This window comes from Anabrus simplex, chromosome 2, assembly GCF_040414725.1.
Source record: "Anabrus simplex isolate iqAnaSimp1 chromosome 2, ASM4041472v1, whole genome shotgun sequence".
Taxonomy (NCBI): Eukaryota; Metazoa; Arthropoda; class Insecta; order Orthoptera; family Tettigoniidae; genus Anabrus; species Anabrus simplex.
The window spans coordinates 1221722276-1221746454 of record NC_090266.1 but is presented as its reverse complement, the minus strand read 5'-3'; the positions used below and the strand labels follow the sequence as shown (position 1 = coordinate 1221746454).

Genomic DNA, 24179 nt, shown 5'->3' with positions numbered 1-24179 from the left:
GTAAGCTACCTACGTATGCCAATCTAAATTAATAAGTGATTATGTTTATTTACAAGCCTAAGAGTGATGTTACTAATGTGTTTTACAGACACAGGATGATAAAGAACTACTAACGGTTTCTCTCGAATAGTATATCCACGTTCCTCTGTAATAATAAAGTTGTGCAGGACGTGCAAAGGTTGTTGATTACTATTCAAGTCTGTAATAATATTACAAGTAATGTTCACATGATGATTCTCGAAGAGTGTTATAGGTTGATCAGACTCGTAACGTACGTTCGGTATGAGCTCCTGTGGTGAAAATCCAAGCAATGGTCCAGTCGGATCAGGTTGTGATTTGAAGTCAATCCTAAATGAAGATTCAATAACACATTTATGTGTAATGTTGCTTACAGTAATTGAGAACTTTTAATTATGATTGCTAAAACTCCCTTCTCTAAACTGTTCAGTTAACGTACTTTCAATGTAGTCATGAATATCGTCTACTGAATAACTGCCTGATGGTAGGGTTAGCACATACTCATCGTAATAGAACTTGTTTACACCATCACTCAAACGACACTAGTCCCAGACTATGTGGCTGATAACGGAGTTCGATCAGTGGATTAAAGTAGACGGTTGCTTCAGGCCCTTCTCCGCATACAGCAAACGTTTTTTCACCATTAGTCATCACATGCACACTAATGCTCTTTGTCTATTGTCTGGGTTTGATATAAGAACATAAGACATACATCATCTGCACATGCATGTATTGAATTTTTGTACACTGTTTTTATTGTAAATAATGTCTGCACTGCTTCGGAAATAACGTTTGAGCTCAAATGGAGGAGGTAAGTCTCCATGGCTATTGAAATACCATATTGTAGATTTACGTTTTACATAGGCCATTCCAGGTCCATGACTACCGAGCTCGATAGCTGCAGTCGCTTAAGTGCGGCCAGTATCCAATATTTGGGAGATAGTAGGTTCGAACCCAGCTGTCGGCAGTCCTGAAAATGGTTTTCCGTGGTTTCCCATTTTCACACCAGGCAAATGCTGGGGCTGTACCTTAATTTAAGGCCACGGCCGCTTCCTTCCCACTCCTATCCCTTCCCTGTCCCATCATCGCCATAAGACCTATCTGTGTCGGTGCGACATAAAGCAACTAGCAAAAAAAAAAAACACACATACATTATCATTATAGACTGTTATGCCTTTCAGCGTTCAGTCTGCAAGCCTCTGAGAATTTACTAAACGTCGCCACAATCCTCAATTTACAGCTAGTGTTGTGGCCTCATTTAGTTCTATACCTCTTATCTTTAAATCGTTAGAAACCGAGTCTAACCATCGTCGTCTTGGTCTACCTCTACTTCTCTTACCCTCCATAACAGAGTCCATTATTCTCCTAGGTAACCTATCCTCCTCCATTCGCCTCACATGGCCCCACCACCGCAGCTGGTTTATGCGTACAGCTTCATCCATCGAGTTCATTCCTAAATTAGCCTTTATCTCCTCATTCCGAGTACCCTCCTGCCATTGTTCCCACCTGTTTGTACCAACAATCATTCTTGCTACTTTCATGTCTGTTACTTCTAACTTATGAATAAGATATCCTGAGTCCACCCAGCTTTCGCTCCCGCAAAGCAAAGTTGGTCTGAAAACAGACCGATGTAAAGATAGTTTCGTCTGGGAGCTGACTTCCTTCTTACAGAATACTGCTGATCGCAACTGCGAGCTCACTGCATTAGCTTTACTACACCTTGATGCAATCTCACTTACTATATTACCATCCTGGGAGAACACACAACCTAAATACTTGAAAATATCGACCTGTTCTAGCTTTGTATCACCAATCTGACATTCAATTCTGTTGAATTTCTTACCTACTGACATGAATTTAGTCTTCGAGAGGCTAATTTTCATACCATACTCGTTGCACCTATTTTCAAGTTCTAAGATATTAGACTGCAGGCTTTCTGCACAGTCTGCCATTAAGACCAAGTTGTCAGCATAAGCCAAACTGCTTACTACATTTCCACCTAACTGAATCCCTCCCTGCCATTTTATACCTTTCAGCAGATGATCCATGTAAACTACGAACAGCAAAGGTGAAAGATTACAGCCTTATCTAACTCCTGTAAAAAAAAAAAAAAAAAAAAAAAAAAGGTCCGTGACTGTTGTCTAAGTTAATTACAGCACTCTCACGTTCATGTGGGCACGCTGGTAGTTGATCGCTCATATACACACCTCGAAAATAATGAATTCCTAGTTGTTTAGCAAACGTAAAATCTTCTTCATGGGTTAGAGCTTGATGTGGCAGTGCATTCAGTAGACGTTTTTTGGAGATATGTAGATGCCAAGCCCTTTTTTGTATGGTGCTAGCTTCATGTGTACTCCTTTGCCTCGTAATGCTATTGCCTCCATCATCTTGTTATGACGTTCACTCTCCTTCAACTGTTGTTTCGCTTCTTCTACAGCCTTAACAGTTCTTGCTACAGCACTAGCACCACCCAGCAAAGACCCTAAAGCTGCTAGTCCAGCAAACAGCGCAGGAAGAAATCCTCCTCGTTTTAGTTTAGGTATAATTTGTGCACGTATACAAAACATTGCACTTTGGGGAAATTCTCACACTTGCTGCTCGTAGTGCCTTAGTAATAGCTACACGTGGATTGTGTTCCCCTCGAATAGCTTTTTGTGCAGCCTTTACAACATCTTTCCATTTAACATTTTTAGTTTTCTTCTTCATTTCGTTTGGATATCGTTGTTTCACCATTCTGTACATGACTTTACTCGTCAAGAGCAAATTAATAAACTGTCAGTTACCTGTTGTTTCATTTGATTTATATATATTACTATTGCCTACTTTACTATTCTCTTACCGTGAAGATTTTAAAGCAGCAAGACGCACTACCTGTTAGTGACTTCGTGCCACATCTCCTACCTAGTTCTAGTACAACTACAAAAAGGCGTCATGGAACGTTGTTTCCTTTTACTATTCGATGTATTGTATCTGGCCCATTGGGATGTGGGAAGACAAATTGTTTACTTACAATCATTACCTCTTTAAATGGTATACGCTTCGAGAATATTTAAGTTTTCGCCAAGTCGCTCTATCAACTGCTATTTACTATTCTACAAATTGTAATGTATGATCTGGTTAAAGATGGAATAAAATATTTTGAATTTAATTCACATGAGCAAGTACCGTCACCAGATGATGGGCTTCCGAATTCTCTTATGATCTTTGACGATGTCGCAACAGAACAGCAAAACGTTATTCGTTCATACTTTGGTATGGGGCAACATAAATATGTTGATTGCATCTATTTATGTCAAACCTATTCTTGTGTGCCTAAGCAGTTGATACGTGACAACGCTAATATTATTGTGGTTTTTCGGCAAGATGAGCGCAACATGCGGTATGTGTACTACACCTAACCATCGGTAGGGGTCTATGTTCCCGCCAGCTCCTCAGGGTAAAACATTAACTTCGTTCTTAAAATATGATAATATTTTCGTAGGTTCCATTGAAGAGTAAGACCATGTGCATGAAAACATTATTTAACCCCTAATCTCTACCAATGTATTCCATCATTCGTCATATCATCTCAATAATCCTAGTCATTAATAGTTATATTACCTTACAGCTACATATCATTACCTATATTTCATAATAAGACTCAGAAATAATCCTTGCACTAGTTTATTAGTATGCTAATTTTGTATGAAATAAAATAAAATTGAAATATGTGTTGTAGAGAAAAGAAAATGAAAATACAATAATTACCGATCTTATATACATTGATTCTTTTTGTCAACATAGTTGGAATTGGGTCTTTTGTATTCTTACATTCATTATTTCGCCATTAATGCCTCGCTAAATTACTTAAATCTATCATTTGGCATAAGTATTGTTCATAGGGTAATTTTTATACAAGGCCATATTCTTTATTTTGGTGGGATGTTAAGGATTTTTCACATTTGATATTCAATATTTGGTATTTGGTACTTGATATTTGGGTTTTCGTGCTCATTCTGCGAGATATGAGATAATTAACAAGTTTCCTCATTGTGGCTTTAAACTGACACCACACTCTAAAATACTATTATAATTAGATAAACTAACTAGGCAATGTTATATCAATTCGTTTATGACATTGGAAATCATATATGTAATCAGAAAGCCAGTTCCAGGGAAAGAAGACAAAGCAGAAACATGGCAGGAGCATATCCAACAGTTGTATCAAGGTAAAGATGTAGATAATTTCGTTCTGGAACATGAAGAGGCTATTGATGCTGATGAAATGGGAGACCCAATTTTGAGGTCAGAGTTTGACAGAGCTGTGAGTGACCTAAATAGGAACAAGGCACCTGGAATTGATGATATTCCCTCTGAATTACTGACTCCCTTAGGAGAAACCAGCATGGCAAGGTTATTTCATTTAGTGTGCAAGATGTATGAGACAGGAGAAGTCCCATCTGATTTTTGGTAGAATGTTGTTATACCTATTCCCAAGAAAGCCGGTGCTGACAGGTGTGAAAACTACCGCACCATTAGTTTAGTATCTCATGCCTGCAAAATTTTAACACGTATTATTTACAGAAGAATGGAAAAACAAGTTGAAGCTGAGTTGGGAGAAGATCAGTTTTGCTTCAGAAGAAATGTAGGAACACGTGAAGCAATCCTGACTTTACGTCTGATCTTAGAGGATCGAATCAAGAAGGACAAGCCCACGTACATGGCATTCGTACATCTAGAAAAGACATTCGATAATGTTGATTGGACCAAGCTATTTATGATTCTGAAGATGATAAGGATCAGATACCGAGAACGAAGAATTATCTACAACCTGTATAAAAATCAGTCTGCAGTGATAAGAATCGAGGGCTTTGAAAAAGAAGCAGCAATCCAGAAAGGAGTGAGGCAAGGCTGCAGTTTGTCCCCTCTCCTTTTCAATGTTTACATAGAACAGGCAGTAAAGGAAATCAAAGAGAAATTTGGAAAGGGAATCACAGTCCAAGGAGAGGAAATCAAAACCTTGAGATTTGCCGATGATATTGTTATTTTATCTGAGACTGCAGAAGATCTCGAGAAGTTGCTGAATGGTATGGATGAAGTCTTGGGTAAGGAGTACAAGATGAAAATAAATAAGTCCAAAACAAAAGTAATGAAGTGCAGCCGAACGAAGGCAGGTGATGTAGGAAATATTAGATTAGGAAACGAAGTCTTAAAGGAAGTAGATGAATATTGTTACTTGGGTAGTAAAATAACTAACGATGGCAGAAGTAAGGAGGACATAAAATGCAGACTAGCACAAGCAAGGAAGAGCTTTCTTAAGAAAAGAAATTTGCTCCCTTCAAACATTGATATCGGAATTAGAAAGATGTTTTTGAAGACTTTCGTGTGGAGCGTGGCATTGTATGGAAGTGAATCACGGACGATAACTAGCTCAGAAAGAAAGAGAATAGAAGCTTTTGAGATGTGGTGTTACAGAAGAATGCTGAAGGTGAGATGGATAGATCGAATCACGAATGAAGAGATACTGAATCGAATTGGTGAGAGGAGATCGATTTGGCTAAATTTGACGAGAAGAAGAGATAGAAACAATCAATCAATCAATCAATACTGATCTGCATTTAGGGCAGTCGCCCAGGTGGCAGATTCCCTATCTGTTGCTTTCCTAGAGTTTTCAGAAATGATTTCAAAGAAATTGGAAATTTATTGAACATCTCCCTGGGTAAGTTATTCCAATCCCTAACTCCCCTTCCTATAAATGAATATTTGCCCCAGTTTGTCCTCTTGAATTCCAACTTTATCTTCATATTGTGATCTTTCCTACTTTTCAAAAACGCCATTCAAACTTATTCGTCTACTAATGTCATTCCACGCCATCTCTCCGCTGACAGCTCGGAACATACCACTTAATACGAATATAATGGTCCGTTATTGGACATTATAAATTTTTCAGCTAACTCATTCTTGGTTGCCTGCGTTTCGCCCTCGTGTGCTAAGTTAGGCTCGTCAGTTGGGACTTAGCACACCACCCAAGACGCAAGGCTAGTGCATACCGTGGAGGCCACTGCATAGGCTACTTGAAGCCACCAGCAGTGCCAATGCACTATGAGAGCTATGTCTCATTTTCAAAAAATGATGCCTGCCTGGCCATCAAATGATGTAGATGTTGATTCCCAACTGACGAGCCTAACTTAGCACACGAGGGCGAAACGCAGGCAACCAAGAATGAGTTAGCTGGAAAATTTATAATGTCCAATAACGGACCATTATATTGGTATTATAAATTTACTCATTCGGGACAAATAATTTAGGTTCCTCATGGGAATCAACATCTACATCACATACCACTTAGTCGAGCAGCTCATCTTCTTTCTCCCAATTCTTCCCAGCCCAAACTTTGCAACATTTTTGTAACGCTACTCTTTTGTCGGAAATCACCCAGAACAAATCAAGCTGCTTTTCTTTGGATTTTTTCCAGTTCTTGAATCAGGTAATCCTGGTGAGGGTCCCATACACTGGAACCATACTCTAGTTGGGGTCTTACCAGAGACTTATATGCACTCTTCTTTACATCCTTACTACAACCCCTAAACACCCTCATAACCATGTGCAGAGATCTGTACCCTTTATTTACAATCCCATTTATGTGATTACCCCAGTGAAGATCTTTCCTTATATTAACACCTAGATACTTACAATGATCCCCAAAAGGAACTTTCACCCCATCAACACAGTAATTAAAACTGAGAGGACATTTCCTATTTGTGAAACTCACAACCTGACTTTTAGCGCCGTTTATCAACATACCATTGCCTGCTGTCCATCTCACAACATTTTCGAGGTCATGTTGCAGTTGCTCACAATCTTGTAACTTATTTATCACTCTGTAGAGAATAACATCATCCGCAAAAAGCCTTACCTCTGATTCCACTCCTTTACTCATATCATTTATATATATAAGAAAACATAAAGGTCTGATAACACTGCCCTGAGGAACTCCCCTCTCAACTATTACAGGGTCAGACAAAGCTTCACCTACTCTAACTCTCTGAGATCTATTTTCTAGAAATATAGCAACCCATTCAGTCACTCTTTTGTCTAGTCCAATTGCACTCATTTTTGCCAGTAGTCTCCCATGATCCACCCTATCAAATTCTTTAGACAGGTCAATCGCGATACAGTCCATTTGACCTCCAGAATCCAAGATATCTGCTATATCTTGCTGGAATCCTACAAGTTGAGCTTCAGTGGAATAACCTTTCCTAAAACCGAATTGCCTTCCATCGAACCAGTTATTAATTTCACAAACATGTCTAATATAATCAGAAAGAATGCCTTCCCAAAGCTTACATACAATGCACGTCAAACTTACTGGCCTGTAATTTTCAGCTTTATGTCTATCGCCCTTTCCTTTATACACAGGGGCTACTATAGAAACTCTCCATTCATCTGGTATAGCTCCTTCGACCAGACAATAATCAAATAAGTACTTCAGATATGGTACTATATCCCAACCCATTGTCTTTAGTATATCCCCAGAAATCTGATCAATTCCTGCCGCTTTTCTAGTTTTCAACTTTTGTATCTTATTGTAAATGTCATTGTTATCATATGTAAATTTTATTACTTCTTTGGCCTTAGTCTCCTCCTCTATCTCGACATTATCCTTGTAACCAACAATCTTTACATACTGCTGACTGAATACTTCTGCCTTTTGAAGATCCTCACGTACACACTCCCCTTGTTCATTAATTATTCCTGGAATGTCCTTCTTGGAACCTGTTTCTGCCTTAAAATACCTATACATACCCCTCCATTTTTCACTAAAATTTTTATGACTGCCAATTATGCTTGCCATCATGTTATCCTTAGCTGCCTTCTTTGCTAGATTCAATTTTCTAGTAAGTTCCTTCAATTTCTCCTTACTTCCACAGCCATTTCTAACTCTATTTCTTTCCAGTCTGCACCTCCTTCTTAGTCTCTTTATTTCTCTGTTATAATAAGGTGGGTCTTTACCATTTCTTACCACCCTTAAAGGTACAAACCTGTTTTCGCATTCCTCAACAATTTCTTTAAACCCATCCCAGAGTCTGTTTACATTTTTATTTACCGTTTTCCACCGATCATAGTTACTTTTTAGAAACTGCCTCATACCTGCTTTATCAGCCATATGGTACTGCCTAACAGTCCTACTTTTAAGACCTTCCTTTCTATCACATTTATTTTTAACTCACAAAAACAGCTTCATGATCACTAATACCATCTATTACTTCAGTTTCCCTATAGAGCTCATCTGGTTTTATCAGCACGACATCCAGGATATTTTTCCCTCTGGTTGGTTCCATCACTTTCCGAATCAGCTGTCCTTCCCATATTAACTTATTTGCCATTTGTTGGTCATGCTTCCTGTTGTTCGCATTTCCTTCCCAATTGACATCTGGCAAATTCAGATCTCCCGCTACAATCACATTTCTTTCCATGTCGTTTCCCACATAGCTGACTATCCTATCAAATCATTCCGAATCCGCATCTGTGCTACCCTTTCCCGATCTGTACACTCCAAATATATCAAGTTGCCTATTATCTTTAGAAATGAGCCTTACACCTAGAATTTCATGTGTCTCATCTTTAACTTTTTCGTAGCTTACAAATTCTTCTTTCACCAGAATGAACACTCCCCCTCCCACCATTCCTATCCTATCTCTACGATACACACTCCAGTGCCGTGAGAAAATTTCTGCATCCATTATATCATTTCTCAGCCATGATTCAACTTCTATTACAATATCTGGTAAATATATATCTATTAAATTAGTTAATTCTATTCCTTTCTTTACAATACTTCTACAGTTCAACACTAACAATTTTATGTCATCCCTACTTGATTTCCAGTTCCCTGTTCCCTTATGACCGCTCCCTAGGCCATCCCGTTTCCCTGAATGTACCTCCCTATTACCCTTCCAAACAAATTTCCTAACTTATGCGTACCACTGCGGTTTAAATGAAGGCCATCCGAGCGCAGATCCCTATCTCCTACCCACCCATTAGGATCTAGAAATTTCACTCCCAGTTTCCCACATACCCACTCTATAGTCTCATTTAAATCCCCAATCACCCTCCAGTCAGTATCCCTCCTACACAGTATTCCACTAATAACAATCTCCGCTTTCTTAAACTTCACCCATGCTGCATTTACCAGATAGGACACATCTTAAGAAACCCGGGACTTGTTCAGTTTGTTTTTGAAGGAAGTGTAGGTGGTAAGAACGGTAGGGGTAGACCAAGGTATGAATATGACAGGCAGATTAGCGCAGATGTAGGATGCAATAGTTACGTAGAAATGAAAAGATTAGCACAGGATAGGGTGGCATGGAGGGCTGCATCAAACCAGTCTATGGACTGATGACTCAAACAACAACAACAAGTGCCTCTAATGAAATAGCCTATCGTTATTAACTCATATTGTGCCACTCATTTATATATGTGCTAATATTAATGATGTCTATTCTTATTTAATCTGCCGCTGTGCCAATACTTCGATGTAATAAAATTCCTCAATCTACATTTTATCCTGGGAGACATTCTCTTTCTGTATGGTGATAATTATTAATGTCCCTACATATACAGCAATAAGTATCCTAAAACTCAATAACTATGCATAATCTTTCACGTCATATCACCAATCACCAACTTACCAAGGGAGATGTTCAATAAATTTCCAATTTCCTTGAAATCATTTCGGAAAAGGCTAGGAAAGCAACAGATAGGGACTCTGCCACCTGGGCGACTGCCCTAAATGCAGATCAGTATTGATTGATTGATCGACATTAAATCAGCAATTCTGTAACTTAGCATTCATATTAACATGACTTAACCTCATAGCTTTAATTTTAACATGGATTAAGAAATCAATATCTGCTACACGAATCCGTTACAACAACTTCCTTCCTATATCCTTACGACGAAAATAAAACATTATACCACAATACTCTCATTACTACACATTTCTCATGTACCTTTTCTTATTAATCTACCTGAATGTATATATTCTCATTTCGCTTCCACTAAATAATATTTCTGTTATGGTTTGACACTCCCTCGACGATATATTCTTGTTATAAAACACGGATTCCTAATATAATTCATCTCTTCGTATAATAAAGTCATTACAGCCATGTTAGTCGATTTGGTTTACTCAAAAATTAGGTTATGCTCTGCAATTCATGTCCACTCTTTTCAATCTTCCCCCATTTCATAGTAAAATAAACTTTCCATGTAGATTGGAATGTTAAGATCGATATACACATTTCACGTATGTTGACAGTAACCTATAATTGCATTTTGGTTATATCTGCTACTTAAATTGGCACACACTCGCTGTTAACAGCTTAAGATCTAATACTGACATTCACAATTTGGCACATATAATTCGTTTATAGGTAACGCTCAATTGCTTTTAATTTAATACAACTACTACTATTGATTTTGTATATATATATCGGAAACATATCTTATCACGACTCCAGTTGGTCAGCTGCTGGCTCCTGGTTGTACGCTATGCCATCTCTGAGAAGTTATATTCCATCTCCGGTCACGTCGCCGCTGGCTACTGGGCATCGTAGTCTTGGTCTCCGTCATAGTAGCCTGGGCTGGCTTCCTCCAGCAGCTTAAGCGGTTCTCATTATATTGGCGGTGTCCATGCAAAAAAAAAAACAATATTATATGGCAGAATAATTATCTAATTCATTCATTTTAAGCATTAGCAGATGTGAATAAATGCTAGTATTTCTCCTTTATCTTGAAATTGCGCTTGTATATGAATTTAAATGCAGCTTATTCTCATCGAATAGATCTTTTTCTTCACGTTGGCTAGTGCTTCTAGATATTATTTCCATTATTTTTGCTTATATTCAGCCACTTTTGTGCTAGAATTCGCCCTTTCTGTTCGATCATGCACCGGTCCATATATGCCTTTTCTTCCAATATGTGAAACTGAAATATATACATTTCCCCTCGTCTTGACTAATTCTTTAGCTGTGAATAATTGAATTCTTCACCAATATTTATATTTTAAATACATAGTTCTCTTCCTTTTTGTTGATTAGCCTTTCCTTAGTTTCAAGTAGATTACTTTTCTTAAATGCAATCTTCTTTCTCAAAGTAGTAAGAATTAATTGAATTCAGTTATTTCTCAAGACAATAGTTGCTCCAATATGAAACTACTTAAGTCTCCGCGTTCTAAACTGTGATTAACTTGCCTCTTGGTGACAGTTCATATGTGTTCATGTCGCATGAAGCCGGCGCACGCCATTTTGTCCGCTACGTCTCTGCGAGTAGGATCGCCTCGAATGTAACATAATGGTACAGTATGATGATCATGTTAACACTGATATGATATTCAATTACTTTAAACGTATGTGTGCTACATGTTATTCATCACTAGACCTGGGATTTTAAGGCAAATGCCTATTTCGTTCCTTACAAAATAACATGATTATTTTTAAATATGTTGACGTTTCATGATAAATCCCTTACATTAATAGTGTTTTATAGTGCCTTAAAATGCCTATTTGGACCTTTAGAACCTATTTTACTATTTTAGTGCCTAAAAATGCCTATTTCCTACATTTAAAATTAAATTCAACTTCTGTAATTTTTACAATCACACAGTGGACATCCCTGGAACGAGCAGAACAGCAGTGGGTGGGTTTTTCACAGAAATGTGCTCTTCCCAGACAACTGTCACCAAAGGAATGCTGAGTCAAGGGTGGAGGTGGTAGTAAAGGACGTACTGTGTCGAGTGACAGGGTGAAGGGGAGTATTGTCCAGGAAGAATAAGGAGCAGGTAGTAAGAAGGGACATACTGTGTCAAGTCAAGTCGCCAGTGAAAGAACATCTGTTTAAGGGAATATAGTTTACCATGCCTAAAACAAAATCATCTAAGAGTGCGCTTATACAACAATGGCTTGTACAATTTCCAGGGATGACTTTTGAAGGCAAGATTATTTTCTGCCAGTACTGCAGTAAACGGGTATGTGCATATATCTTAAATTTCATATTAATCTAAAACTAAGGTTTTGATATTGGCTCCTCTAATTAATTGTAGAGACCTAGTTCAGGCGACCTGGGTTCGATTTCCAGTACCGGCAGTAATTGAGAAATCTATGAGGTTTGGAACGGTGTTGACCCAGCATCGTGAGGACAGTTGAGAAGCTACAGTGGGCAGGGGTCACGGAGGCAAAGCAATGCGGCTGAGGGATGTATTATGCTGACCACACGCCACCCAATATCTGCAGGCCATGAGCTGGGCAACAACCATTATTGAAAGGCAAGGCCCTTCGGGGACTGTAGTGTTCTTGTTCTTAATTAACTTTAGAGTAATAGTGGCTTAATTTAAATAGTTAAAAATTACAAATATTATACAATAGCTCATCTTTTCTATTCCTCATCTTAGTCTCTAATTGATATCACTTTATTGTGTTTTAGATTTCACATGAGAAAAAATGCCACCTTCAGCAGCATGCAGATACTGCCAGTCACAAAGCGAAAGGAACCATGAAAAGTAACATTAGACAGACTCTGCTCACACAAACTATATTTCCTACAACCCATAATGGTTTCTATGCTGATATGTGTAGAGCCCCTGTTGCAGCAAATATCCCCTGGAATGCTGTGCATAATCCGGTTTTCAGAGATTTTTTACAGAAATACACCAAGCAGCACATCCCATCAGCATCTACATTAAAGAAAAACTACTTAGATATTTGTTACAATGAAGTCATTTAGTCAGTCAGGGAGGATATTGGGGAGTCTTGCATATGGTTCTGTGTGGACGAAACCACCAACTCTGTGGGCAGGTACATTGCTAACCTTATAGTAGGAAAACTGGAACCCAGTCAAGCATCTACCGCTCACCTTCTTTGCTCTAAACAGCTTGAGAAAGTCAACAGTCAAAGCATTGCATACTTCATCAACAAGGGGTTGTAATTGTTGTATCCTGGGAGTGTTGATGATTCTAGAGTCCTTCTCCTTGTCTCCAATGCTGCTTCCTACACGATTGCCACTGCACCTCTCCTCAAAACTTTCTATCCTTCTTTAATGTTACTTGCATGGCCCATGCCTTGCATAGACTCACAGAAACAGTTAGGGCCGAGTTTCCTGCAGTAAATACTCTCATTTCAACAATGAAGAAAGTGTTCTGTAAGGCTCCATAAAGAATAGTCATCTTTCGAGAGAATCTCCCCTCTATTCCCCTTCCACCACAGCCAATCATCACCCGTTGGGGTTCCTGAATGTAAGCTGCCCTGTATTATGCAGAACATCTTGAGGAAATCATGACTTTCATAGACAATTTGCCTTGAATGGACAACTCTGCATGTGTGTTGTTTGTCAAAGAGCTGTTAAATGATTGTTCGAGTGTTCAGAGAGACATTGCGTATATTCAGGCAAAAATGGAGGAAAAAGGAAACAGTCTCAAACAGCAATTTTCTGTAATTGAGGAAGCTGAGAATAACATACAAAGTGCTAGGGGCAAGGTAGGGGATAAAATAAGACCAAGTGGTCTAGTGTACTGCAGAAGAACCCAGGTTATTGTGTGCTGAAAAGGGTACATCAGGTAATGGATGGGGAAAAGGTAGACTTACCAAGTGAAATTGAATTGAAAAATGTAGGTAAATTTTCCTATGCCCCTCCAACATCTGTGATTGTGACGCGCTCTTTTTTCTGCTTTCAAAATGATTTTAATAGAAAAAAGAGACAGCCTGACTGTGGAAAATTTGGAGAAGATTATTGTTATGTACTGTAAAGCAAACTACGAATGAAAGTACTGTAGGAATGTTCCTCACAAATAATAAACACATACTCCATTCGTGTTTACACCGTTATTGGATGCCTACAGTGCTGTAATTGTGTACAGTAATTTTAGTATTAAGGTTTTAGATCAGTACCGATAATGATATATCATATAATCCATAACTTTCTTTGATGCATGACTTTTTTAATATTGTTTTTGATAAATGTCTTTTTTATTCTGTCAATTTTGCAGTTATTTTAGGAGAATAGGCATACCACGTTTGTTAAAGTAAAAAAAGTATCACGAGTTTAAGTGTATATTGTAATATTTTAGTCTATTTCCTGCCTATCCACACATTTATTAAAATATATTTTAAGTGCCTATTTTCTCTTTTAAAAGCCTATTTGCTTGTTTTAAAAGCCTATTTTAGGTGCGTAAAACTAATTTTTTCAGAGCTTAAAATCCCAGGTCTAGTCATCACATCGTTACGGCTTTTTAGTTATTGATAAAGAAAGTGATGTTCAGTATGGACAATATCACATGGGTTTCGATCATTTTATATGCATTAACACAGAATTACAGTTACCACTAGATCAAAAACCACCATCATGTTAACATCTAGCAAGGAGGTTATAAAACATATAATCCGTGCTCGAAACAATATTCCACAGAAATTTAAAGAGCTTAAACGTATTCAGACACTGATTTATTTTTGAAAACGTAACTACGTACACCACTGAAAGAAATTTTTAATTCTACTTCATTGCCGCAGTCTACTACAAGTTTTGTTTCTATGCAAACATCAGCAAGAAAAACATAAAGAAGAAGAAAAGCATAAACAAAAACAGCATAAAGAAGAGAAGCGGGTTGAGGAAAAGGAGAAGCAGGATATGGATGAAGAAGAGGATAAGGAAGAAGAACTTAATGATACTTCACCATCTAAGCTTGTTAAATTTTTAACTACATATGTTATTGCTGAAACACCTACTACATCAACACAAAATCTACCTCCTTTGTCAGTGGTTACGATCACGCCTGAGTATCGTAATCGGTTTAGAACTTTTATTCGAAATACTTATGGATCTCTCTTTGCTCCTCATATAGAAAAACTCTATACAGGTCAGACTGACACAACCTACGGTATTCGCTATGAAGACGACTGTTTCTGGATAGGAAATGCAAATTTTAAGATTAATAGCAACAGAATTATCATAAAAGGTGTTACCTATAAACTTACTAAAGGACTCTTAAAACTTCTTTTCTCATGAATACCTGACAAGGATATAATTTTACAAGATGATCTTAAAAAATATAAAGCAATACTTTTTGCTACTGACGTAACACGACATAATTACAAGAGAACAAAACCTGTAAATGCAAATAAGAGTCGCAAGTATCGTGAGTTTATTTCTAAGCTGTTTCCGTCACATCAACCAACTGCACGTGGTCTTAATGTTATCTATAAGCCTTTGTTGCCATATGTAGATGTAAGATACTGGAAAAACCCTAACTTACTTGTTGAACAATTACAACTTCTAAGAGCATCGCAAGATGCTGGTCACACAGATCACAAATCAGAAATTCTAGAAATAGAGAAAGAATTACGATGTGCGGGTATTGTTCAGTAATGGCTCGTCAAGTTAAGACCTCACCTGTAAAGATAAGCATCGCACATGAGTTACATAAACCAGCCCATCGCACCTACTGTCACAGGTGCGTTATTACACACGGAAAAGATGATATCTGGCCTGCTGACTTAGTAGAAATGATTCCATATGCCTCTAGCAATAAGGGGTATCATCATCGATGTGTACTCTAAGTTTGCTTTTGCACAACCTGTGCGTTCTAAGACAGCAGCTCAAGTCAAAGATGCATTTAAACATATTGTTGAAGAATCAAAACGCTACCCAAGGCTTCTTCAAACTGATCAAGGTAAAGAGTTGTGCAACAAGGATTTTTCTTCTTACCTCAAGTTACTTGGCATTCATCACTACTCTGCATTCAGCAATCTCAAGGCAAGTGTTGTAGAATGCTTTAATCGTACACTAAACAATGATGTGGCAAGAATTTACAGCACAAAGTTCATATCGTTGGATTGATCTGCTACCTAGACTCGTGTCTACCTTCAACGATACACCACACTGCACTATCAGGAAAAAGCCACATCTTGTTATAAGGAATACACCACGCCTAGATGCTATTCATCTTGCAATCGAAATGGCTGATCCGTGCCGACATCGCTTTAAAGAAGGTGATTTTGTTCGCTTCAGCAAACAAGTCTATCTTTGCATAAGGATACATCCCTAACTGGAGCAATGAAAATTTTCAAATCAGGAACTTACTAATCCAGTTCCATATTTACTTTGCGATCTTGGAGGACAGCCTATTGAAGGAGGATTCTACATCAAAGAACTGCAGGAAACAAAATATCCTGATCACTATTTAATCGAACCTGTTATTTGACGTAGAAATAAACTGTATGTCAAATCACTTGGTTTTAATAACTTCAGTTCATAGATTAAAAAAGAGGATGTACTTTAAAACTTGAGTTTTTATTCTCGAACCTCTCCTTTCTTCTAAGTCATAAGACAAGATTAAATATGCAAGTTAACATAATTACTACTAGTTAATTTAGGACATGCTGTAGTGTAGGATTAATATTTAAAAATTTAAACAGCACCTGCAATATGTTTCACAATTCATATTTATTTTAGAATATATACATTTTTTTCTTCAAGTGAATCTGTTGTGTCCTTTCTTACATAGATTATTTTACTGTCTTCGCTGTTTAATGCCACTACCTAATAACAGTTTTCCTTTCATTGTACTGGCAATGACAAGTGCTGCTATCTTCTCAGAAACTAAAGCACTAGGTGATGACACACACTGCATAGCTTTATGGAGCAGATTTTCATCAGCTACACGTCTTAGTTCAGGATTGTTTTGTCGATGAGCATATTAATACCAGGATCACCATGTGCCGAGCGAACGTCAAGTCCTGTTCCAGGGCTACAGTACTGGTAACTAGGCAGATGAAGCTCAAAAAGAAGAAGATCAATCACCTTATTGATGAGCCCATGCTCAGCATGCTTCCTCACCTTTCTCGCAGCACGTTTCTTCACCTTTTTGTGTGACAACTTGTTTACTCTTTTCTCAGCCATGATAAGTGTTTATAAGCGATGACAACTTGTTAGTTTTATGCCCGTGATACAGTTTAATGAGTTTTTTTGCCAGTTGTTTTACGTCGCACCGACACAGATAGGTCTTATGGCGACGATGGGACAGGGAAGGGCTAGGAGTGGGAAGGAAGCGGCCGTGGCCTTAATTAAGGTACAGCCCCAGCATTTGCCTGGTGTGAAAATGGGAAACCACGGAAAACCATTTTCAGGGCTGCCGACAGTGGGGTTCGAACCTACTATCTCCCGAATACTGGCGGCACTTAAGCGACTGCAGCTATCGAGCTCGGTGTTTAATGAGTTGACATGTACAACACTGTCTCACTGAAGGTCTTCTAGCTAAACTCACTTGTTCATGATGTAAACTACACGGTTGAAGCTCTGACAAAAGAGGATCTTATGTCCACTCACGAGGCACCATATCCCAGATCTTCTTTACAGCATTCGCAGCTACATTTACCAAAAATGTCTTTGGTAATGCATTTAACTCTTCTTCAGTAAAAGTGTTTAGTTTCTTTTTGCATGCATAAAACTTTACAATTGCCTTTTCAACTGCGTTACACTTAGTATCGGATAGAAATGACATGATGTCTTTACAAATGTTTCTTTCACACTAATGTTATTTCAGCATTACAATTTACGTATGTTGTTCACCTCCTGGCATGCTATGCAACACAACCAGTCAAAGATTATGCATACATGTCGTAAAGACTGTTTGTTTCTCCACTATGCTCCTTATAAAGAGTTTAAAATGATGGACATCCCAACTTACAATAATTCATGCGTGTCGATAACTTCACATGATGATGGTAGATACTCACACAACCATTCCTTCTTTTCATAACCCTTTATAAAAACAAGATGTGCTCTTGACAAATGTGCGTTCATGATTAAAGATAGCGATAACGCATTACTCTTTCTTTCCACTGCAAACCTAAATTTTTTTCAATCCATTGAGGCCCGGTTTCACAGTTTGAGTTTAAGCCGAAGCTTTAGTAAGCCACGCACGCCGCTTAAGCAAGGCTTACTCTTTGGCTTAAACACTACGATTTTCACAGTAGGGGGACCATGTGCAGCTTTACTAAGCTGAACATCTCCGAAGTTGGTAATGCTTGCGCATGCGCAATGATTCAATTCTCATCTTTGTTTACATCCGTAGCCTATGATTGATTGACTTGTAGGTTATACATCGTTTATCAGCCAAGATAATTTAGAAAAATGAACGGAAAATGTGATTCCAATAATAGTAACAAAAATAAAGTTTAAAAAAGGTCACTCGCCCGTCCTGCTGACACGCATTACCACTACAGTCTAAAATGGCCATAACTTCTGAACCATTCATGCAAATAATGTCCTGACAAGGTTACTGTAATCCTTATAAAATACTGGAGGAGGTCAAACAATTTATTTCGATGAGGAATTCGAGGATAATATCGAAATATTTATTTAATGTTGAGGAGTTATATTTTTTTTACCGCTGAGTATAGCATAAAATCGCTTCTAGAGGGCAAACGGTTGGAAATAGGTATATACCATCGCAGACTTTTTTGTAGAGGTTTCTATGCTCTACAATTCGTACACTTACACTTGGGGTCTATCGTTGATGGTTCACGCAGCGTAAGCCAAGAAAGCAAGTGACCGACCGACATTTTTGTCTCTTGAGCTTCGAAATATATTCAGAAATATTTATTAATGTTAATGTTATTATTTTTACATCCCATTAACTATGAATTTGAGCACCTTCACCACAGGACTGAGACAGGATCGAACCTGCCAAGTTGGGCTATAAGAGGGCCAGCGCTCTACCATCTGAACTGAATCCTTAGCTTAAACCTCAGTTTCATACAGCTTAAGCCAGTCACAGATAAGCTCGGCTTACCACTTGCACTCCCCACTGTGAAACTCGTCCAGAGTTTAAGCTCCCGCTTAAGCCCGATCCAAGGCTTAAGCGTTTACTGTGAAACCGGGCCTGAGTCTGCTTTTTGTCTTCATCTGTTTGCAGACAGGAAGGGAAAGGTGGGCTAAATACTAAACTAACGAGTTTTGGCCCCCACAATACAGTGTAATCCAACACATCCACCTCGTTAAACACAAATTTGTTGCCGTTTACTTTGAAGCCTTGTACATCAACTATTAATGTTCTTATAATCACAGGAATAGAACCAGCTTTTGGGTGGTTAGGCCGTGTGCATAATGCAGAGTTTCATCCAGACGTGCCATTTGGACTCATCAGCTGGAATGGCACGCCCCTCCAGGACTCTGCTTAGCAGTGGCAGACCAAACTGTGTGGCCCCGCCGTGTTAGCAGATCAAGTTTGCTAACCTGCTAAAGGAGAAAAGATTTCTCCGTTCAAAAAATGCTCCCCCATTGGAGATACAACATCAAAAAAGGCTTTCACGGCCGCAGATCGTATAATCACAGGAATAGAACCAGCTTTTGGGTGGTTAGGCCGTGTGCATAATGCAGAGTTTCGTCCAGACGTGCCATTTGGACTCATCTTGTCATGATGGAATGAAGCGCTCTACTCTCTATCATGGTATCTCAGAGACTAAAGAAAAATTCTCACACATATCATCTATAAAGGCATGAGTTTACTAGAGAGTAACCTCGATAACGAACAAGTCTAAAAATGCGTAACCATGTCAGCGTCATTGCTGCATGTTAAAACAGAATAATCGTAGTATGGCATGTGCTCAGTCCCGTCAGAGACAGTCTGTAGGATGGAGGCTTAAAGCCTGAAGCATAAGATCACGTCATGATTATGCATGTTTAGACTTGTTCATTACTGTCAGATGGAGACATAAAGCTCTTTGCCCCCCCCCCCCTCTAGTAGGAGGATCAGCATAGTGACGGGAAGGTCATCTGACTGTAAAACTGCGCTGTGTAGTTAGGCCCCTCGAGGATGGCGTCGGGAGGTGCATATGTCCATAAATCTAGGTTAGGTCATGTGTGCCTCCTCTAGTGTGAGGATCAAAATGGCGAGGGGAAGGTTATCTGACCATAAAACTGTGCCCCGTGTAGTTCGGCACCTCCAAAATGGCATCGGGAAGGGCATCTGACCGTGAAACGAGGCCATGTGTAGTTAGGCTCCTCCATGTGGTTAGATGTGCTCTCTTATGCAAATTCCCATTGCCCTACTACACAAGATGGCGTCAGAAAGGTCATCTATCTGTAAAAGTGAGGTTAGGACCCTCGAAGATGGCGACTGTCCACGTTGGGAAGATAATCTGCCCATAAAACTGAGATTAGGCCCCTCCAAGATGGCAACTGTGAGATTAGGCTCGCTCTCTTATGCAAAATCCGTGAATCAGCATTGCACTACTTCTATATTGGGGTCGATGACCTCGGGTCAGAACCCGTATAGGTATAGGGGTGGGAGTGGCGTAGATAAAAATTGTTTCTGTACCACCGTAGCTCCCCTACTGCCATCTACCATTGGTAGCACAGGTACAGAAGTATCGTACAATGTTAAATGTGTGCCACCTGTTAATTTAAAATCCTTACCATGAACCCAGAGAATTTATCTCCAAACCGAAAGATGGCTTTTACCCAGTCCTTTAGAAAAGTGAATAGACTGGATGCTACTGGCTCTGGTTGAATGATTATGGCATACAATGGGAATTTCCTGATGGCTTATCACTGTGGACTGTTTTAGAGAATAGCTTTACAACCCTGGACAAAGCATTTTGAGGGTAAGGAGCTTACAATACTAGAACTATTTTTGCAATAAAATATATGTTGTAAAAAACCATCTAACAACAGTGTATTTGTATTGAACAAATTGGAACCTTAAAGATTTTTATTTCAATTGCGATCGCAGTTCAATACGGGCAAATAAGATGAAGTTCCTCAAGTTTAATGGTAAAGAGCTTGGCAGGAGCTAACCTTGACCTGTTACGAACTTCAGTGCTGGCTGTGCATCTGTATGATTCACTAAAATCATTTTTCAGACCTGAATAGATGTACTTTACTTTGCTTATGATAACTGTATAAAATGTGTGTGTAACATCTGTCATGGTATTGTATGAATGCAAATTACCTACATAAATTAAATGTTGAATTAGTACTATTCCAGAAAATCCCTGTACAGTATATTACTACGTAGCATTAATTATTCAAATTAATGTTTTAAAATGTGACCTCCATTTAATGCCACCCTCTTTATTGTGCCAACTACACTCAGAACTAACTATGACGTTATAACAAGGAATGAATGTACATCAAATTTTCAACTTCATTTTTTTTACATTTTTGAATTAGGGTATTATTTTTATGTCATATGTATTCAGGGTCAACAAGCAGCATAAAAATTGTTTGTACTTAACAGTATCTTCCGAACATCCTGTATACGTAACCATTAGGGAAAACACAAACGATTGTTATTTGGCGTCAAATTATCAGGTCATTTGTGTACAGTCAAGAGCATAAGCTGACACGTAGCTTGTTGAAAACACAGGTATGAAGTAGCCTAGGGATACCAGAAATATATATCTCCTGAAACGAACTAATGATAGCACGTGAAGGAATATAAATACGAATTAGCTAAAGTACCAAACATATCCATATATAATAGTATACTGGCAACAACAAAAAAATTATTTCCATTATATGCCATTTGTTGTAGCTACTGCAGTAACAGCTGCTGCCATCACCGCTTGCATCTTTCAAGAATAAGTGTTCACTCCGTTTTACTTGTTTGAGATTCACAGTTTCTTGCAACTGTTTTCCGTAATCTCTGAAGAAATTGTGTCATGAGAAGTGGCATAAGTATCGTTACATGACAATATCACATAAGCCTATTCCAGGAATTGTTCTTTTACATGTGGAAACTCTCCAGTTTTCGGGCTGCAAAACGCTTAAGACACTTAATGGCTTGTAGTGCTAGTACTGTACATTGCCCTTTGTAAAGGTGATAAAAATAGGGCAAGGTCCCCTATAATTCATAGCACCGGGAAGTTTCAAGATGGGTATGTTCATACAGTTCGCACCATCCTTTTGCGTCAGATGGGTAAATGGAGGTCGTGGTAATAATGGTAGTTTGAATAGCAAGACAGATTGCACACTCGCCCTGCTAAAGAAATAGCTCACTGGAAACCGTGCATATGAGCATTGAATAACTGAGTGTGTCAAGTGAAGTAAGGAACATGATAGGTTGAGATTAGAAAACAAGAGAAAACCACAATAAATTTTGATGACAAATGTATTGAAACAAATCAGACCAAAATCTTTACAAATTTCCTCGAAAGACCACTAAACTCTACAAGTATGGTACTTTCCCAGCCATTAAGCTCATGTTTGCAATTTGTTTCAAGGTAAAACCTACAAGAGAGAAAGAAGCAGGGAAGGAAAGGAGGAGGCAGGAAAATGGAAAATATCCCTACCTAACGACAAGTTAATATGATTAGCAGGAAAAAAATGTTGCAGAATTACAATCTCAAAAAAGCACACGATACAATACAAAAAATCCTCCAAAGTAAAGTCCAATAGAATGATCAGAAATAAATTAACATAGGTAGGAACTGCATCTATTACCAATCACCATGTAAGGTCATGTTTAGTAAGATCGTCGACCAGGCCGAAATCATGGTTATCCAAGGAAGCTGTTCCACGACAGTCTCATTCAAACTCATGTAATTGTAAACATGAATCCGAAGCACAGTTCATGGGTAAGCATGCATAGAACACGCACAGCTCGAGAGTTGCACCAGAGTTCATACCTTGGTATTATTCGTAGATTGAAAGAAGGTAAAAACTTGGTTAGGAAATGCCATACTCCCAAATTAAATTTCCAAAAGCAAGTAGTTCCTTCTGAATTTCCAAGTTTAAAAGAAAGAATAGAAATGTTTGTCATTCCTCATCTCGAAGTTCATTGCACTAGAACGCGAAAGGCACTCATGAGCACAGCTTCATAATGACAGAGACGATGTTTGACGTTCCACCCTCCACACAGGCTAAGATCCATCTCAATTAATATGGAGAAAGGCCTGGTTTATATATGATGGAGTAGAGGAGAAACAAATCGAGCACATTCCAGATGTTACGGGAGCGTGCGCTAGCAAACAAAACAGTATCGGGTGACATCATCAGGTATGCGAGCAGGCAAGAAGATAGTCAGCTGACAGAAAACGGCGAAGATGAATAGAGCTGAAGTCCATACAGAGTATATGATTTTCAATAAATATTTGCGATGAGGTTATTGAGTACCAGTTGCAGAGAGAAATATGGCGTGTTATCGTAATGAAGGTGAGTCCATAGCAGTAACAGAATAATGAAGGTTATGTGCATGGCAAATTTCCTTGAAGTAGATGCCGGTGATGTGATGAGTCCATTACAACTTGGTCACTGCAAGCTTACGAGTCACTGCCCTGTTCTCTTGAATCTCAGCGTAATTGATTACTGTACCACAGATTTATGCAGGTATACTTACTCATTGTGAATTTTAATAACAAACAGTTACGAGCTCACAGAACACACGTGTTCGTAACAAACTGCAAAGAGTATTACTGCATCAGGATAGCACTGATTCACACACTCAACTGGGCTTAGTCAGTGCTGCAATTTAGAAGTACCGGATTTCAAAATAGACTGCTACTTGCCTCCTACATTTTGCAACCCTCACAGAACTACATAATAAATACTTGAGACAATATGCAAAAATATATTTTCTCAACTTTGAACTAAATTGTGTGATAGAGAGAATTACTTGAGTAAATATGGTAATGAATATAAGATATCAAAGTATAATCTGCTCTTCTTTGGTCTTCTGCTGTTGAATATGTGCTCATATTAGAGTTGATACCATGTCTTTAAATATGTCAATAAATACACTAGGTGCTAGGTCAATACCATTTCTTGACCTGAGAGTCTCCTCACAGATCTCAAGCACACTTACCGTCTAATAGTACTCCTTATCATATTAAATGTGAATACTAGCATAAAGTTTAAGATTTGATCATCTCTTGATCCTGAATTGATGCCATCCATCAAGCATCATCAATGTTAGAATGTTCTTTGTCTGATGTTTGATGGTGGAGTACTGCATTCCGTATTTTTCCGCTGAACCATGCCTTTGATCATCCCCTGTACAGCCCTCTGGTAGTGCCACATGCTTATGCAGTCTTGCTATTACAAGTTGTGTCTAAAGAGTACAGTGAATGGACCAATATAGCATTGGTAACACCCCGTGCATGCACATGTGAACAGAGACGCATCTCGAA

The 24179-nt window shown here is 38.5% G+C and overlaps 1 protein-coding gene across 3 annotated transcripts in view; it reads left to right on the top strand.

Moving 5' to 3' along the window:
* The window catches only part of LOC136864813 (caspase-3), a 336586-nt gene that overhangs the window by 185018 nt on the left and 127389 nt on the right, over positions 1 to 24179 (top strand). The gene's annotated exons all lie outside the window — the stretch shown is intronic.